The following is a 19,797-nucleotide window of genomic DNA, read 5'->3' as shown; positions in this document are numbered from 1 at the left end:
AGCACTAGTCTGTATTTATTAGCCAGTTAAACGCAGAGAATTGTGCAAGATACCCTGCCTATATTGTCTCAGTTAAATCCCACAATAACTCCATAATGTGGTTATTGTTTCCCTGTTCTACCAATAAAACAGCCAAATTTCTGGGCAATAAAATAGCTTTTCTTAGTCAGTATGACCAGCAAGTGGGGTGGATGGGAACCCAGGCATGCCCGTCTACCAAGCCCATCATTAAACACTGCTGTCATCTGACAGAGATGCCCTCTGTCATCTCCCCCGTTTCCGCAGGTTCTGTTTTTTTGGTTCTGTATCCTTCTTACTCTGTTGCTTATACTTTTGTTTGAGAATCCTAGTGAATACCTCTTTGGGTCATTCTAAAATGACTCCTTTTTGCTCTGCCACCTAGTTTTGTCACAAATATGCTTTTCACACACAGACACACATGTTCACGTGTAAGAAGACAAGCATTTTGTTCTAGAAGGCTTCCCAGGATAGGAGAGTCTGGTCTTCAAATTGTAAACCCCTTTTATGTGGAACTTGATTTTTTTTGCCATGTGGTGATGCAATATTTTATTTATTCTGTCCATTAGGAACTATTTTTATAGTAAAACTATAAAATTTTGTAATAAATGCTTGATATTGCTCCACATACAATTCAGTTTTTGGTATAAAGTTCTTTGACTGCAAGAAGGAACATTTGGTTTGCTGCACTAATAGGAGTATCTCTTAGTGCTGGAATGGCCTCTTGGTATTCCTTCTGCTGTTGATTTTTTGCGTAGTTACCTGTGATTGTTTGAATGGAACTAAGTGGAGAGAGATACTCATCATGTTTATTCCAATTACGAGCATGTGACTGATTCCTGAATATTCACTGGAAGGACTGAAGCTGAAGCTGAAACTCCGGTACTTTGGCCACCTGATGAGAAGAACTGACTCATTTGAAAAGACCCTGATACTGGGAAAGATGGAAGGCAGGAGAAGAAGGAGGCGACAGAGGATGAGATGGTTGGATGGCATCACCGACTCAATGGACATGGAGTTTGAGTAAACTCTGGGAGTTGGTGATGGACAGGGAGGCCTGGTGTGCTGCAGTCCATGGGGTTGCAGAGAATCAGATACGACTGAGTGACTGAACTGAACTGAACGGAACTGATGACTACAGTAATGAGGAGGTACCCAAGCACTGCAACAGCTCAATACTTTTGAGGCTGATAGGTTAAGCCTAAGGAGTTTAGCCAAGATATAGGAATGAAAGCCCACACAAAATACAGTGTGAAGCCAGATTGGGAGCTTAAGAACAAAGCCCAAAATCACTCTTTCTGGCAATGGTGATGGTGAATTTTCCACCATTTTCCCTGTGACGTGAGATAATCTTGGGTCCCCTTGCTCCTAGAACTCAATTTTTAATGTTTTAGTGTCTAAATTCTTTCATTGAAGGAGCTTTGGATTTTTTTTAAACTTCATTAAATACTACATTCCTGTCAGTGTGCAGTATTAGTTCTTCTAATTTACATAAGTAAGGTGAACTGAGATTTAAGTTTACCATCACTGAGGCTTATTGTTAAAAGAAAAAAAATCTATGTTGAATTATGTTAAAAAAATGGTATCATTGTTTTAATTTACAGATCAGATCACCCAATTTTAATAAGAGTGGCACTCTGCTTTACATGTGTCAGGGACTTCATAGGCAAATATCTTTTTTCTCTATGCAAATAAGCTTCAAACAAATTGTATTGTAAATCCCTACCCTTCCTATCTCCTTTCATGTTCTTCTCAATTCCCGTTTGGACCAGGTAAGGAACCACATATTTGAATATCATTTATGAGTTTGGTTTAAAATGTGCTTGTGGTTTGTACTTAGAAAAACTGCCTAATCTGGAGAGGTACACTTTTGTAGTATGTGTCTACTTACTAGTTCAAAGAGGCTATTTCTTGTTTCAGTCTAGTCTCTTTTCAGAGTCTGGGTGATATTGAACTAGTACCTGTTCCTCATCTAAAATAGGGTGTTGTTGCTGCTGCTGCTGCTGCTGCTGCTAAGTCACTTCAGTAGTGTCTGACTCTGTGTGACCCCATGGACTGCAGCCTACCAGGGTCCTCTGCCCATGGGATTTTCTAGGCAAGAACACTGAAGTGGGTTGCCATTTTCTTCTCCAATGCATGAAAGTGAAAAGTGAAAGTGAAGTCGCTCAGTCGTATCCAACTCGTTGCGACCCCATGGACTGCAGCCTACCAGGCTCCTCCACCCATGGGATTTTCCAGGCAAGAGTACTGGGGTGGGGTGCCAAAATAGGGTGTAGCTGAAGGTAAATGACTTGGGGATCCAAAAGGTTAGTGATGGATCCCTCTTGTGACTCTCATCTCTCCCTGGATCCTGTGTTTTCAGACACTCAGCCTGGACTGCAAGGTGCGAAGAGCCGTGCACTCACCCAGTTCTCCACAGTATTTTCTTTAAACATTTGTCACATCTCTGATTTAATGCCCTCAAAAGGGATCAGGATGCCTTAGCAAGATCATCCTATGTCTCTGTAAGGACAAGTGCTAGGAATCGCTCCTGTCTTTCAGTGAAAGCAGTCCCCCTTGTAGTTCTCTCTCTTGTGTGTCTCTTCTGAACTCTGCATACTGCCAGGATAAATTAACTAATAACAAATATTTAGCCTGTCTTAAACAGAGGAAGCTAGAGGTATTTGTGTAGAAGTTGTAAAATTGGAACAGAAAAATAACCACCTTAAAATCACCATTTCGTCATTTGATAGGCACTTTCTAATGGAATGGTGGTGTTTCTCTGGGTTGCATGCCATCAATTGTCAAGCCATTGGGTTATATCATGGCCCCATCCAAACTAGGCTAAGGTCTCCCTAGGCTTCAGCATTGGTAGGTCTGTGTCCCCGAGTTCATCTTCCTGGGCATTCTGAGAAGCCCTGCAGTGAGGGATCTCTGCCTGGAACAAGAGCACTATTCCCAGTGAATCTGCAACATAGTAACATACACCTAGAACTGTAGAGAGCCTCCCAGGCAGTGCGATTAACATACACAAAGGCAGGGAGTTACACAGTTGCTACCTCATTTTTGTAACAACACTGTGAAAGGTACCCAGGGTTTATCTCAAGTTCAAGGAGCCAGGAAGAAGGGCCCTAGATTACACCAAGATTTTAAATACAAGATTTTAGAACATTTGAGGCAATCACTGCTGCACCCATGTGACTTCGCTTTGCAATTCCAAATAATGTATGATTCCTCCAATTTTTCTGACGGTGGAGAACAGTAGACATCTCACCAGACTTGGAATTGAATGCCTCTAGGTTTCATTCTTTGTGCCTCTTACAAGTCTTATCTACTTGAGAAAATCTTATAATCTGTTTAAACCTTGTTTTCCTCTTGGGAATAATAATAAATGACTGGCAGACTATTTGTGAGGCTTTAACATTCTGAAGTATGTGAATTTTCAAAGCTGAGCACTTAGAACATAAAGTATATTCATAGTATGTCCTTCTTGCCTGTCTTTCCTTTTTACTCCTCCCTTCCCTTCTTCTTTCTCTCTTTTCTTCATTTTTAACCCTTGTATATTTCTTCCATGCAAAGTCTGGTTATCAGTGAAATCCGCCCTTTTCTGCCAAGCACTGACTTGCTTCAGAAAGCTAATATGAATCCTGCGGTGTGGTAAAGTTGTGTGTCATGGGTTAGGGATGGGCAAAATGCAGAATAGAAAGTAAATAGAAATGTCCTTTGAGATTATGAACATGCAGTGACATCTTTGGAGACCAAGAAGAAGTCATGAGTTTGGGCTGCAGATTTATAATCCAGTTCTCAGCAGAGTCCTTGGACCTCCACCCCTGCCTTGCCCCATTCATTCATGACTCACTTCTTCTGAAGCGTTTGTTCTCAAACTGATCCCTGGACCAACCCATCAGTATCACCTGGGAATTTTAATTAGAGATGCTGATTTGGGAGCCCCACTCTATACCCACTAAATCAGAAATTTTGGGAGCGGGTCCCAGTTATCTGTGTTGTAAAGTGCCCTTTAAGTGATGCTGGTGAACACTCAGATTTGAGAACCACTGCCCTTCACCAACCACAGCTCAGGTTTGCCCCTCCTGCATCAGAATGGGAACTGTAGCCCATGAACTTGACTCTGGATTGTTAAAGCTTTTCAAACAGGTCTCATACCATGTAAACTACAGGTTAGCTAACTATATTCATTCCCCCAGGCTATGACTCTGATATGGGTGAAGGATGATTCATTTGACATGAATCTGCAAATGTTTCTCCAATAAATGCTTTTGAGTACCTGAGTTGAATAAACATTTGCAATGAACTCACACTTTTCCACTTGGCCTCTTTCATCAAGTCCCTATCAAAATCTTCTCTTGGACAGTGCTCAAAGGAGATTATGAAGACAAGACAGGCTTACACCTCCTGCTTCCCAGGTCACAGGATTCATGAGTTCTGAGAACCATATGGTTGCATATTGTTCATAGCCATCACCCTTTTCCCAAAGCATTTAGAGCAAACATTCCTTCTTCAAAACAAATGGACATAGGCCATGTTAATGCCACGGCTGTCTTGAAATGAATCAGAAATTTTTATTTATAAACCAGAATATCAGAATTGACATTGGTTCCTATAAAAGAGACTGTTGATTTCCGCCTCCACATTAGCACTGAGTTCACCTGAAGCTCACAACCTCTCACTTCAGGTACTTTTCCATTCACAGACAAGGCAGCCTTAAAGTGCCAGGGGCAGCTCTTACACAGTGAGAGAAAAGAACCTGTAGATAAATATCCCAACTGCCCCATCTCTTGGCAGATCATTTCTGAGCTGCATTTTACAGGACTACTGAGATGGTCTCCAGAAAGATTGAGCACCAGGGGCCCACAGTGGTAATGGCTCTTTGGGACACTCTTTATTGCTTTGTCTTTCTTCTCCTATCTCACTTTCTCCATTCCCTCTGTTATTTGGGATCAAATTCCAAATAAACTCACTGCTCCAGGTTTTTGTTATAAGATCTGTTTCAGGAACTCATAAGAAGATGATTGGGTGATTTGTTCAAGGTTGTACATTTGTTCCAGTTAAGGCAGACCAGGATCCATTCTTCTGTATTGAAAAGAAAGACCATGATCTTGAATTGAATTTAGTACTTAACTCTATTTTTGCCAGCATCCCCCTAGAACTTAGCATTGTGCAAATACTGAATACGTAAGAGGTGACTGAGACTTATTTGATCAATCAGTAGTTACTGGATTCTTTCACGGCCCGAATCCACCAGCTTTCTGTGTAGCAAGTTGCTTTCACAGTCACTTTTCATAAATCCTATTAATATGGATTTTCCCATCATCTGAATAGCATAGGGAAGAACATAATGCCTGATATAATGTAATAAGTTCTTAATTTGTTGAATGAATAAATAAATCATGTAGTACATTTCAGAATAGAATATAGGGACCTAAATTTTGAATCCCATCAAAGGTCACGTTACTGGTTATTAATAACCAGGGCAGGACTAAAAGCCCATCCCCTTCAGACTTTATCTAGTACTTTGATTACTCCATCTCATAAGACCCATTAAGGTCAAGTGTTTTTTCTAATATTTTTTAATCACTGGAAAAATATATCATTTAGAGCAATCTGTTATTATGGGTACTATTCAAACAATGTAATTATCCAGAAGAAATTTAGAGAAAGCTAGTTTGAGTTTTTTGGCAAATGAGTTCTTTCTGCAGCTGAATGTAAAAGATGTAATGACTAATACAGTGAGAACTTTGGCTGGATTGTGACCACAATACAGATCCAAGCAAGAATCTTCTGGAAGGTATAGCAATCCCCAAACGGCACCATTCTGAAATGATCATGGTATCTTATGACTCTCTTTTATCTATCAGTCAATAGTCATGTTTTGGAAATTTATTATGTGCAGAGCCCTAGGTGAGGTGCTTCTCAGAAAACATGTAAGATGAGTCTTTTCTGATAAGGAGGTGATAAATTCCCTTATGTCCATTTTTTTTTTCCATTTTCTATCACCACCCCAAACACAAGTCATCAGCCTAATGTAAGACACCAACTATGTTATGTATACAATTGAAACACTTCCTGACCTGGAGTGTGCCTTACATTTTTGGTAAATACCCTTTACTGAGATATGAAACTTCTCTTTTGTGTTTTTAAGTTTGTCATGAATGGATATTAAAACCGCAGTAAGTATTCTCCATCCATTAAGATAATCATACTATTTTTCCCTTTAATCTATTCATATGATATAGTATTTAATTAACCTTCTAATGTTAAACTAACTTTGATTTCTAGAGGAAAAAATTAGTTCATCGTGATATATTCTTATATTTATATACTATTGAATTAGGTTGACGTATTTTGTTTAGTTTTTGCACTTATGTTCATGAGAGACATAGCTTGTAATTTTTCTTTATTCTTTTAGTTTTGTTGTGTCATTATCAACATTATTCTAGGCCTTTTTTAAATTATTATTCTGAAGAAACTGTCTAAGATTAGAAGTATTTGTTCCTTGAATATTTGGTAAAATTTATCCACATAAGCAACTGACCTGATGTTTTCTTTGTAATGAGGTTTTAAACTACTGGTTAGATTTCTTTAATGTTTATAGAAATAATTAACTTTTCTGCTTGTTGCATGAGGTTTTATAAACTCTGTAGAGATATGTCTTTTTTATCTATGCATTCATAGGGATATATTACAGGAGTTTTATCTATGCATATTTTAAGGATATGTCTATTTTATCTAGACTGTAATGTTTATTAATATATAGCTGTTCTTAATATTCCCATTATCTTTGAAATATCTTTAATAACTGCATTTGTGTCCTCTTGTCTTAGTCCATCAGGGTTGCTATAACAAAATACTATAGACTGAGTAGCTTATAAAAAATGAAATGTATTTCTCACAGTTTTTGATGCTGGAAATTTGAGATCAAGGTGCCAGCAAGCTCAGGTGAGGGCCTCTTCTGGGTCACAGGCTTCTCATTGTATCTTTATGTCATAGAAGGGACAAGGGAACGCTCTGGGTTCTCTTTCATAACAGCACTAATCTTAAATATAAGGGTTTTGCCCTTATGACCTGATCACTTCAAAGGCCTTTTTAATGCCATCACCTTGAAAATTAGAATTTTAACATAAATTTGAGGGGACATGCATTCCCCTATTCACTTCTGACCAATTTTTGCTAGGCGTTTCTTCATTTTATTAGTTTTTTTGTTTTTAATTGAATCACCTTTGACTTCGTTGAGACCTGTTATTATTTACAAATTTCTTAATTGACTGTGCCAAAATCTCCCAGGGCATAACCTAGGAATCTACTTCTGTGCAAGGATTGAGAAAAGAAGGATTGGGCAAAGGGAGACACTCAGAAGCAATTCCAGCTTCATCAGAGACTCCACCATCCCCATAGGAGCTCAAGTGGCGCTTCAGAGTCGTAGTGCACTGGACCAGATGGCTGGGTCTATGTATTCTGTAGTCATGGGATGTGGGCTGCCCAAGAAGGTACATGACCTTGGGTGAAGCACCTCTCTGCAGTGCAGATAGCCATAGAAGATGATAGCCATATTCCCAGGAAATGTATCTTTCCTTGAAGCATCACTTCATTGACACATCTTTATTATTTTCTTTGTTGACTTTTCCCATTTTCTTTCTAGACTCTTGAATTAGATATCTACCTAGTTAATTTTCTACTGTTTCTTTTTTCTAATACAAGCATTTTGGGCTGAAGTTTCCTCTGAATGCTGCTTTAGCTGCATCCAACAGGTTTTGTTGTATAATATCTTTATTAGTAGTAGTAGTTCAGTAGATCTAGTAGTATCTAGTAGTTCAGTTCAGTAGATCAGTAGTATCAGTATTTATGAGTTAATTAAATGTGGGTTTCTAAATATCCATGAATATATGATTTTGTAGTTATATTGTTATTATTTCTTATTTAGTAGGATTTTCAGTAGGTCCCCTAGTTTGTAGATAATTGATGATTTTGAAATGGAAACCTATTCACATCAAGGATTAAAACTCCATACAGGTCTCCCTATTGCCTATAAATGGAAGTCTACAGTATTTAATGACATTTAAAGGCCCTTCCTGATATGGCTTATGTTTACCTCTCCCCTACCATTCCTACACCCTCTTGCTATAATTTAGCCTCCCTTTTCTTTAATTTTCTCTACCTGAGTTGGTCTTGATTATTGTCTCTCCACATATCATGCCCTCTTTTACCTAACTTGACCTTCAGGTATATTCTTTTTGTTTCCACCTTTTGAAACTCTACTCTTAGCAGCTCTGCATAGATGAGATACTTTCCCTATGTGTTTCCATGGTTCTCCCCACCCCTCAATCCTAACCACCCTGTATTTAAATTGTTTATTCAATAAGCTACATGTTTTGTTAGATTGTAAATGTCAGGAGGACAAGAACCAAATATAAGTCTCTGCTGTGCTTATAACTCATTGCTTGCTCTATGTAGGTATTCAATAATTATTTGTCAAATAATAGTGACAATAACCATCAATTATTAGATAATTACTATTTTTCCAGAAATTATGCAGAGACTAGTGTGGTCAGCAGGATATTGGTCTCCCTTAATATCCATGTTTAGAACCTGTGGAGATCTTGTGTCACATGGCAAGGAAGTTTTAAGGTTGCAGATGGAATTAAAGTTGTTAAATGTTTGATTTGAATGGGAAGATAGTCTTATATTATCTGGGTGGGTCCAATATAATCACAAGGGTTTTTATAAGTGAAAGAGGTAGCAGGAGAGGCAGTGTCAGAGGGCTGGAGAAAGACTCAAACAGCCATTGCTGGCTTTGAAGATGGAAGGGGATCATAAGCCAAGGAATATGGGCAGCCTCTAGAAACTGGAAAAGGCAAAGAGCTCAGTTGTCTCCTAAAGCTTCAAAAACTGTGCATCACCATCAACATCTTGGTTTTAGCTGAATAAGACCATTTCATATTTTTAACCTTCAGAACTATAAAATAAGAACACGTTTAATAGCAGAGTTGTGCCTTAAAGTTACATGGAAAACAAAACCTGTAAATAATTAACTTGGAAATTTAGCTGATCAAGTTTCCAAGCAAAATGTTGAAAGTTTAACTTTGTTTCATCTTGCTGCTCATATTAAAATGTGGGGGAAAGGAGAGAGAGAGAGATTACAGGAAGACTCTTAAGGAAACAGGTTCCAGGAGTTGGTGATTTGGGACATTCTCTGCCCATCTACTTATGTAAGAGAGCTTATGGAATGATTTAGTGGGTGGAAGAGTAATACAGAGAAATTAAAATTGTTGTGTAAAATTGACATAAGAATTTTTAACTTCAAGAGAGTCCAAGTAGATAGGTTAAAGGGACCTAGAAAGATGAGGAATGTGGAAACTAAGATAGAAAAGCAAACAGTGGAAAGCCATGCACTGAGGAGACGTAGTAGCCAGTAACAAGGGATTGACCCAGAGCTGGACTGACCCAGAGACAGAGAGACCGAGGTAGCTAATAGCCTACATCAAGCTGTCTCTTGTGGTCAGTTTTCTTTACAATCATGAAGAAAGGCAATGGCAAAGAATGTTCAAACTACTGCACAATTGCACTCGTCTCACATGCTAGCAAAGTAATGCTCAAAATTTTCCAAGCCAGGCTTAAACAGTACATGAACAGAGAACTTCCAGATGTTCAAGCTAGATTTAGAAAAGGCAGATAAACCAGAGATCAAATAGGTCAAATCTGTTGAATCAAAGAAAAATCAAGAGAGTTCCAAAAAAACATCTCCTTCTGCTTTATTGACAATGCCAAAGCCTTTGACTGTGTGGATCATAACAAACTGTAGATTCTTCAAGAGATGGAAATACCAGACCACCTGACCTGCCTCCTGAGAAATCTATATGCAGGTCCAGAAGCAACAGTTAGAACTAGACATGGAACAAATATTGGTTCCAAATAAGGAAAGGAGTACATCAAGGTTGTATATTATCACCCTGCTTATTTAACTTATATGCAGAGTACATCTTGTGAAATGCTGGGCTAGATGAAGCACAAGCTGGAATCAAGATTGCTGGGAGAAATATCAATAACCTCAGATATGCACTTATGGCAGAAATTGAAGAAGACCTAAAGATCCTCTTGATGAAAGTGAAAGAAGAGAGTGAAAAAGTTGGCTTAAAACTCAACATTCAGAAAACTAAGCTCATGGCATCTGGTCCCATCACTTCATGGCAAATAGATGGGGAAACAATGGAAACAGTGACAGACTTTATTTTCTTGGGTTCCAAAATCACTATAGATGGTGACTGCAGCCATGAAATTAAAAGACGCTTGCTCCTTGGAAGAAAAGTTATGACCAATCTAGACAGTATATTATAAAGCAGAGACATTACTTTGCCAACAAAGGTCCATCTTGTGAAAGCTATGGTTTTTCCAGTAGTCATGTATGGATGTGAGAGTTGGAGTACAAAGAAAGCTGAGCACAGAAGAATTAATGCTTTTGAACTGTGGTGTAGGAGAAGACTCTTGAGAGTCCTTTGGACTGCAAGGCGATCCAACCAGTCCATCCTAAAGGAAATCAGTCCTGAATATTCATTGGAAGGACTGATGCTGAAGCTGAAACTCCAATACTTTGGCCACCTGATGCAAAGAACTGACTCATTGGAAAAGACTGATGCTGGGGAAGGTTGAAGGCAGGAGAGGGGCAGGACAGGATGAGATGGTTGGATGGCATCACAGACTCGATGGGCATGAGTTTGAGCAAGCTTTGGGAGTTGGTGATGGAGGGAAGCCTGGCATGCTACAGTCCATGGGCTCACAGAGTCAGACATGACTGAGTGACTGAACTGACTGAAATTGCCTACATTAAGTTGTCTATTGTGGTGAACTGTGAGGTGTTTCCTGCTTCTCTGTCTACTGCACTAAAATGCCAGTTAAACCTATTGAAAGGGAGGAGCATTTAAATTCTACAGGACCAAAAAGAGACATCATTAAAAGACGTAAGACACAGAGTAGAAGAAAAAAAAAATCAGAAAATGGGACTAAGGTGATTAGAGGTGTAATTTCTGAAGACCTAATCACCCCTTGATGGTCCAAGAAATAGTTGGGGAAGGATGGAGAGAACTTTGACTTTCTGTATCTGTGGGGTGTTAAGTCTTGAGCTGATTTTATTTAAGGCAATAAAGGACAGGAGGACCTCAGTAACCTGAAATATTGGCACTTGATATCTGGATCCACTAAGAAAATCACATCAGAAACAAGCATTTTGTTTTATTTGCTTCACTATCAAGAAAAATAAAACAACAATGGTGCCATCTGGAGTACTCCATTCCCATTTCTCATTATTTTTCCAAGTAGAACCTTAATCTCAAGACCCTAAGTGGCGAGAAGGAAACTAACGCCATCCAGAGATGATGTAGCATGACATAAACAAGTAAATTGTTCAGTCGCTCTGGCCTTGACATTTGCTGCAGTGAGATCACTTTACCTCAAGGTTACTGAAGGCTTGGGCTAAGATGACTCATGCAGAACCATATGGTTAGAGAAATAGTTGTCTGCACTAAGTGTTTGAATTTCTGAGACAGACAGAAGAGTGTTTTCCCATCTCAATACAGAACTAATCATGCCAGAATTGAACATCACCAGCAATTACATGACTTTTACATTGGTCAGCCATTTTTTCCCTTAGCTCTGAAAAGTTTATTTTGCTCCATGTGGTGCATTTTAGGGGAGAATGAAATTTAAATTCTCCCTCCAAGACTTTGTTTCAGTCAGTATTGTCTCTATTTCTCCCTCTTTGCTGCTGCTAAGTCGCTTCAGTCGTGTCCGACTCTGTGCGACCCCACCATAGACAGCAGCCCACCAGACTCCTCTGTCCCTGGGATTCTCCAGGCAAGAATACTGGAGTGGGTTGCCATTTCCTTCTCCAATGCATGAAAGTGAAAAGTAAGGGAAGTTGCCCAGTCGTGCCCAACTCTTAGCGACCCCATGGACTGCAGCCCACCAGGCTCCTCCGTCCATGGGACTTTCTAGGCAAGAGTACCAGAGTGGGGTGCCATTGCCTTCTCCCTCTTTATGTCTCTCTAAAATATAAAACAATAGCATTAAGGAGATGTTTTTAGCAAGAAGACATTGTCTCACCATCTTAATGCTACTATATTTGTTAATTTGTATATCACTGTTTGAATTTAATCCCATTTTACTTATTTTCAATATATGATTTGCTATTTTAACATTGTGTTGCAAACATTTCCTCACAATTTCATAGTCTTCATGACCATTTTCCTTAAACTATATAGTCTACCATAATTTGTAAGCTGCTTAGAACCTTCAGTTTGTGGTATTATATATAATGTTACAACAGACTACTTAATACTCTTTTTGTTTTTTGCTGTAGAATAATGTCCTTACCATGAATCCATTGGGATGCAATAGTTGGTTCATTACTTTAATGTATCTTTTAAACTCATATCACCTACTCTTCTTGACTTTAATACACAGATATTAAAATAAACAAACAAAAATAACCCACATTCTCCTCTTGCCCTTCTTCCCCCAGCATACAGATGCATTGAAATGATCTGGGATTTGTCAGTCTTAATGCCATTAACAATGGTAACTTTTTAATATAATATACTCAACTCAGAGGACATATTTCCTTTAATATAGGAAACACTACTCTATCCAGAGACATCTTTCTTTCCTGACCTTTACTTTTAAGATGTAATCTGGAATGACTGGTATTTTGTCTTTGCTGATTTTGATTGGTTATTGTCGTTAATAGTGACGTTCCTGAAGAATTCATATCGTTTCTAAAATCACTGTGCCTCTGCATTTACTATTGGGAAACTCACATAACAAAATGTTACAGAAAAATAACTGTTAAGCAATGGAGACCTTTTTAAGATCTACCCCAGGAAACAGGATGTTTGGTGAGTGCAAAGAAACTTAAAGCTGAAGTCATCTTTCCAGCTCTGCTGGTTGTCTGAGATATACTTGTTGTCCAGAAGTAATCCTTTGATGGCTCCGACTAAGCCTAGAGAGATCAAACAGTAAGACTAGGTATTGGAGGAATAGTTACTGAGAGATTAGAATGGGGGCCTCTCTGCAAACATAATGAGAGTATGAGATATTTGAAGTGGTCAATTGTTTGTCCTTTTTTTTATAGATATTTTTTCTTTTTCTATAGATTTTTAAAGGTTGACATCAACTCATCATGGTTAAACACATCCTCTGTAGTTCTCTCAACAACATATTTTCCAAGCAATCTCACCATCATATCTGTTCTCAGAAGACTTAGCACTATTTAAATTGCTGCTGATTTAACTTGTCCCTTATATTCACTGTAAGCTGCCTGAAGGTACACAGTTTGTATTATTATTATTATTTTTAATTAGGGCCACAACTGGACATGGAACAACAGACTGGTTCCAAATAGGAAAAGGAGTATGTCAAGGCTGTATATTGTCACCCTGCTTATTTAACTTATATGCAGAGTACATCATGAGAAACACTGGGCTGGAAGAAACACAAGCTGGAATCAAGATTGCCGGGAGAAATATCAATAACCTCAGATATGCAGAAGACACCACCCTTATGGCAGAAAGTGAAGAGGAACTAAAAAGCCTCTTGATGAAAGTGAAGGAGGAGAGTGAAAAAGTTGGCTTAAAGCTTAACATTCAGAAAACTAAGATCATGGCATCTGGTCCCATCACTTCATGGCAAATAGATGGGGAAACAATGGAAACAGTGACAGACTTTATTTTCTTGGGCTTCACAATCACCGCAGATGGTGATTGCAGCCATGAAATTAAAAGACACTTACTCCTTGGAAGGAAAGTTATGACCAACCTAGATAGCATATTGAAAAGCAGAGACATTACCTTGCCAACAAAGGTCCGTCTCGTCAAGGCTATGGTTTTTCCAGTGGTCATGTATGGATGTAAGAGTTGGATAGTGAAGAAAGCTGAGTGCCAAAGAACTGATGCTTTTGAACTGTGGTGTTGGAGAAGACTCTTGAGAGTCCCTTGGACTGCAAGGAGATCTAACCAGTCCATTCTAAAGGATATCAGTCCTGGGTGATCATTGGAAGGACTGATGCTAAAGCTGAAACTCCAGTACTTTGGCCACCTCATGCAAAGAGTTGACTCATTGGAAAAGACCCTAATGCTGGGAGGGATTGGGGGCAGGAGGAGAAGGGGATGACAGAGGATGAGATGGCTGGATGGCATCATGGACTCGATGGACATGGGTTTGGGTAGACTCTGGGAGTTGGTGATGGACAGGGAGGCCTGGTGTGCTGCGATTCATTGGGTCGCAAAGAGTTGGACACGACTGAGCGACTGAACTGAACTGATGTGCCTTAGCACATAGCAAACCCTAGAAATAGCTGTTGAATGTATGAATGAGAAGTTGGCAGTGACAGTATTTACCTTTATGGATTACATCATGCACCGTATATTTTCAAAATGAATTTGATAACCACCCAGGCTACAACTTTTTAATGTTTCTAAGTTAAAAATCAAAAGTAAAACAAATGTTTCCCTCTCTGTCAATTCAGGAGACATTCAGAGATGTGGGTTCGATCCCTGGGTTGGGAAGATCCCGTGGAAATAGGGAACCCACTCCAGTATTCTTACCTGGAAAATTCCATGGACAGAGGAGCCTGGTGGGCTGCAGTCTATAGGGTTGCAAAGAATTGGACAAGACTAAAGCGACTTAGCATGCAAGCACAATAGGGAAGAGATTTTTGTCTATTGCTTCATCCCTGCAACAGTGCCTAGCACAAGGCCTGATGCTCAATATATATTTTTAAATACATGAAAGGATTTCATCATGCCCATTAATGCTATTAATGGCACTTTAGGTACTTTTTTCCTTCATTATCTCTTTTATTGGTTTACAGGAAAACAAAGATTTAGAGGAAGCATAACATATTGCTGGAGAAGGAAATGGCAACCCACTCCAGTATTCTTATCTGGAAACTCTCATAGACAGAGGAGGCTGGTGGACTACAGTCCATGGGTTGAAAAGAGTTGGACACGACTAACCACATGCACATAACATAGCATTTTGTTAATTATTTTATGGGGTGGAGTGGGGTGGTAAAAAGATGTACAGGTAGGATGAAAGTCAGTATTTTACAGCTGTTAGAAGTATAGCCCTGAAATCAGACTATCCCAGCAAGATTCTTGGTACTACACTTATTAACTCTGTGTCTTGAGGCATATTAATTATTTCTCATCAAGTTATTACATATACAACAAGGACAATAACAGCCATATATCAGAAAGTTGTCAACAGGATTCAGTTGGAAGATACTAATAAAGTGGTAGTTCACAGAACACAGCAAGTACTCAAAAGAAAAAGGTTACAAGTTTTCTGTAATGCATTAATTTACTTTTAGCATGAACAAATGTTTTCAACCATTATGTTGTTCCATTTCTTGCAAACTCTGTCATGATTGTCTGTGTGGAAAATCTAAAAGAATTGACAAAAAACCCACTCTTGTAGCTAATAAGTGATTACATAATGTGAAAGTTGCGGGATACAAGGCTGGTATACAAAAGCCTATCACTTTCCTACATGCCGTTGTGAAAAGGGGAATTTGAAACTAAAAACACATTATAATTCACATTAGCAACCCCCCAAAATTGAAATATTTAGGTACAAATTTAAGAATATATGTACAAAATCCATATGAGGAAAACTACAAAACCCTGATGAGAGATACTAGAGAAAAAATAATAAAATAAATGAAAGGATATTCCACGTTCATGGAGAGGAAGACTCAAAATGTCAAGATGTAATTTCTTCCTAAACTGAGCTATATATTTAAAGAACTCCTAATTAAGATACCAGAAAACTATTTTGTGGATATCAACTAACTGATTCCAAAGTTTACATGAAGAGGCAAAAACCCAGAATAACCTAACTAGATACTGAAGAAGAGCCCAGAAGACTGATACTCTCTGACTTCAGGACTTATTATAAAGCTATAGTAATGAAAACAGTGTGGTATTGATGAAATAGATCAATGTATCAGAATGAGAACTCCAGAACAGACCCACATAAATACAGTCAACTGATCTTTGACAAGGGATAAAGGCAATACAATGGAGTAAGGTACTGTTTTCAATAAATGGTTCTGAAACAACTTAACATCTACATTAAATATATAAAGAAATATAATTTTGACAGACTTTATATATTTCAAAAAAATCAGCTCAAATGTAGACCTAAATGTAAAATTCAAAATTCAAATGTAAAATTAAAAATTGTAGAAGTTCTAGAAGATTAGCTCAGACTGCTAGAACAAAATACTGTAGATTTAAAAGACAATTATTTATTATGGATGCTGGAATGTCCATGACTAGCTGCCAGCATATTCAGTTCCTGGAGAGAGTCTTCTTCCTGGCTTGCAGACAGCTGCCTTCTTGCTGTTTGCTCACATGTTAGAGAGAGAAAGGGAGACATGGTCTATTTTCCTCTTCATATAAGGACACTAATCCCATTACGGGAGTCCAAACTCTCATGACCTGATCTAAACCTAGTTAATTTCCAAAGCCCCAAACTCCAAATATATTAGGGATCAGGACTTCAATATACAAATTTTTGTAGGGTAAAGAAGTATTCAGTTTATACAGCATATAGGAGAAAACCTAATTGACCTTGGCTATTTAGATGACTTTTCAGATACAACACTGAATAAATGACCTATGAAAAAAATAATTGATAAGCTGGAATTCATTGAAATTCAAAGCTTTTGCTCTACGAAAGACAAAGTCAAGCTAATCAGAAGACACCGACTGGGAGAAAATATTTGCAAAAGACACATCAATGAATAACTGTTATCCAAAATATACAAAAACTTCTAAAATTTGACAATAATAAAATAAAAACAATTTAAAAATGGACTAAAGATCCTAATAGGCACCTCACCAAATAAGACATACAGATGACAAGGAAGCATATGAAAAGATGCTTAGCATCATATGTCATTAGGGTAATCTAAGTTAAAACAACAATGAGGTAACTCTACATATCTCTAAGAATGAGTGAAACATGAAACACTGGCAACTTTGAATGCTGGCAAAGATCCGAGACTACAAGAACTCTCTTTCATTTCCAATGGGAACACAATAGTCTGTGCGGCCACTCTGAAAAATAGTTTGGCAGTTTCTGACATAACTACCTGTACTCTTACCATACAGCAGTGGTTCACCTTGGTATTTACCGAAAAGAATTGAACACTTCTATCCACACAAAAATACTTGGCTGTTTATAACAGCTTTATTCATCATTGCCAGAACCTGGAAGCAACCAAGATGTACGTTAGTAAGTTAATGGGTAAATAAACTGATATATCCAGGCAATGGAAAATTATTCAGAGCTAAAAGAGTTATCAAGCCGTGAGAAGGCATGGAGGAAACTTACATGCATATTACTAAGTGAAGCGCCAATCTGAAAAGCCTGTTTACTGGATGATTCCAATTAAATTACATTCTGGAAAAGGCAAAACCAGGGAGACAGTATAAAGATCAGTAGTTTCACTGGGTTAACAGGGAGGGAAGGATGAATTGAGCATAGAGGGTTTATAGAACAGTGAAACCATTCTATATAATATTGTAATAATAGATATATTTTATTATATATTTGTCAAAACTTGTAAAATGTGCAGCACCAAGAGTGAAGCCTCATGTAAACTGTGGACTTTGGACGATAATGACATGTCAGTGTAGGTTTATGGCTTCTAACAAATGTACTGCTGGGTGAGAAATGTTGATAGTGGTGGAGGCTGTGCCTATGTGGGAACAGTGAGTGTAGGGGAACTCTCTGTACTTTCTTCTCAGTTTTGCCATGAACCTAATACTGCTCTAAAAAGTCAAGTATTAATTTTAAAAATCCTACTTTTAAAGAAAGCTTTGGATCTTGCCTTCTACAAAAAAAGACAAAATATTCAAAGATACCAGGGATATATAAGTTTGAGAATAGAGGGGATGTGAATTCTGGAAGTTAGATTCTGAATTACGTATTTATTGAGAGCTTTCAAGAAACTGATATTATGGAAGCATAACTATGCTTGTCAATTACTTCTAGTCACTAGACTATCAGAGCACACTTGTTTGTATGTCTTGTCAGTGGTTCTCAAATTGTGGTCCTGAACCAGCCATGTCAGCATCATCCAGAAACTTGTTGGAAGTAAAAATTCTTAGGCCTTATTTCAGATCTTTGGAATCATAAACTTTGGAGTTGGACCCAGCTGTCAGTGTTCTGAACCTCTTCAGGTGATACTAGGGCTTGCTAACGTTTAAGAACTACTGTCTTAAGATGTAGAACTTCTGCATTCGGCCAAGTTATTATCTGAGGTGCAAAGTGCCCACCCATTAGGGACCATGGTTGCATGCAACAGAAACTGTCTTAGGCTGACTTAGGTTAAAAAAATAAAAATAGAAGTAAAATACTTCTTGGATTGGTACTGTATTGGTAATTTCCAGATCAAAGAAACAACCAGACCTCAGGAAAAGTAACTAAGGAAAGGGAATCTTAAAAGGAGTGTTAAAAGCTGATGTTCTTTCAACTGCCTTCTGTACAAATATGACTTCACTAAAGTCCAGAATGTTGGAATAGAGAATACAAGTGGCAGAGAGAGGAGGGTGTGTCCACGCCTAGTGGCAGTTCTAGGGAGATGGGTGACAGGGAAGTAAAACACCCAGCTTCAACTTCAAGGAGGTGGTGTACAGATCGAGGTGCATGAGCTTTGGCACTGGATGTGTCTGGATTTGAGTCCCACCTCTGCTGCTTATTAACATCGGTACTTTGGAGAAATTACCTAACATGACCAAGCATCAGTTACAAGATGAGCTAGGTTGACATGAGGATTAGAGAAAATGTAGACAAAGCACCTGGCCCATAGTAGGTAGAAACTTCTATAGGACACTGTCACCAATCTTTGAATCATCAGCTTTTGTTGATTTCACTTCCCACAGTTTTGGGGAGGGTTCCTTGGATACTGCCTGTGTATTCCCTAAATGTTACCCAATGGTACCCTAGGGGTTAGAACAGGTTAGTACTCTTCCTAACATGTCCTGTACTTCCAGAGATTAAGTTCAGCTGTAGAGGATTTAGCTGAAGGTGAGAGAAAGTAGTCTTTTAAAATAAAGTCATCAGGAGCCGGCTTCCCTGTTGTATTCCAGTGAGGGGAATGAGTCACGGTTTCCCTGCCAACATGTATGTGTAAATACAGGGCAAGGTTAAGCAACTCCCTGTTCTTGCCTTATTCTTTGTGCCATAACAGCAGTTTGTGAAATGGTGAAAAATGCAATGATTGCATGACCTAATTCAGGCCGGGAGGTTCAAGCGGGAAACATGTGTGGGCCTTTCTCTTTCATACACACACTCAACATAGAGCAATCAGCAGGGATTTTGAAACAGGTCCCTGTGGAAATGGATCCAGGGCCCTACACCTACTCATTACATAACTTGAGGTTAAGGAAACAAAGCCTGGTGGATGGGTGTGCCTGGGTATGCAAGCCAGAGAAATACACATGAGATACCGGAGCCCTACCCTATCCTTACTAAGCAGAAAAAAGGAGCCAGTAATGACCTCTTTATCATGGATGGCCAGAATATTTTCTTCTTAGGAGCATCCAGTGGGAGAAGGGAAAAGATGAACATCTGTGAGCACCTACTGTATATTAGAGAACAGGCTGGGTGATTTTGCTAAGGGTTTTTTCAATCTTCAGAAGAGTTCATTTTTTGAGCTGAGCATTATGAGGTCACAATCTTCAAATTATGGTGGAGAAACAGGAACTCAGAAAAGTAAAATCA

At 38.6% G+C, this 19,797-nt stretch overlaps 1 pseudogene; it reads right to left on the bottom strand.

The window, feature by feature from the left end:
* Positions 1 to 652: 652 nt before the first annotated feature.
* On the bottom strand, positions 653 to 1,347 carry LOC100297684 (phosphatidylinositol N-acetylglucosaminyltransferase subunit P-like; annotated as a pseudogene).
* Positions 1,348 to 19,797: the final 18,450 nt, after the last annotated feature.

This window comes from Bos taurus, chromosome 14 (assembly GCF_002263795.3).
Source record: "Bos taurus isolate L1 Dominette 01449 registration number 42190680 breed Hereford chromosome 14, ARS-UCD2.0, whole genome shotgun sequence".
Taxonomy (NCBI): domain Eukaryota; kingdom Metazoa; phylum Chordata; class Mammalia; order Artiodactyla; family Bovidae; genus Bos; species Bos taurus.
The sequence above is the reverse complement of the archived record's forward strand: the minus strand, read 5'-3'. Positions and strand labels throughout refer to the sequence as shown.